Below are 719 nucleotides of genomic sequence, written 5' to 3'. Positions count from 1 at the left end.
CCTCATGGCCATCCTCCAGAGGTCCTCCTTTGTTGCAGTCCTCAAGGCCATCCTCCAAGGGTCCTCCTTCATCGCCATCCTCACGGCCCTCCCCCGAGGTCCTCCTTCGTCGCCGTCCTCATGGCCATCCTCCAGAGGTCCTCCTTTGTTGCAGTCCTCAAGGCCATCCTCCAAGGGTCCTCCTTCATCGCCATCCTCACGGCCCTCCCCCGAGGTCCTCCTTCGTCGCCGTCCTCCAGAGGTCCTCAGTCATCGCCTTCCTTCAGGGACTCTGCCTCATCTCCGGCCACATGGCCGGCCTCCATGGACTCTGCCTCGTCCCCAGCCTAACGGCCGGCCTCCTGAGACTTTGCTTGACCTCGCCCACCTTTGGTAGGTTGTTTTATGTTTGTTTTGTGTTTTTGTTTATTGCCCTCCTTCCTGATTCTCCCTCAGCCCACCCTGGGTGGGTTGTTTTGTGTTTTGGACTTTGCTTTTGTTTCGTGCCCCCCTTCCTGGTCCCCTCTCCGTCCACGCTGAGTGGGTTGTTTTTGTTTTTGGACTTTTGAGGGCGTCTGGAATCTGCCCTTAAGTGGGGGGTACTGTCATGGTTTTGTTCAAGTTTTATCTCTGAGTTTTCATTGGTCTTATTTCGATTCTTGTTTTCTAGGTATTTTTGATTGTATTTGAGTTCTTAGATATTTCCTGTTGGCCCTCTTGTGTCATTGTCCTTGTCCCCA

The sequence above is a fragment of the Cyprinodon variegatus genome, unplaced genomic scaffold (assembly GCF_000732505.1).
Source record: "Cyprinodon variegatus isolate N-32 unplaced genomic scaffold, C_variegatus-1.0 Scaffold52, whole genome shotgun sequence".
In the NCBI taxonomy this organism is placed as follows: Eukaryota; Metazoa; Chordata; class Actinopteri; order Cyprinodontiformes; family Cyprinodontidae; genus Cyprinodon; species Cyprinodon variegatus.
This window is presented reverse-complemented; position numbering follows the sequence as displayed.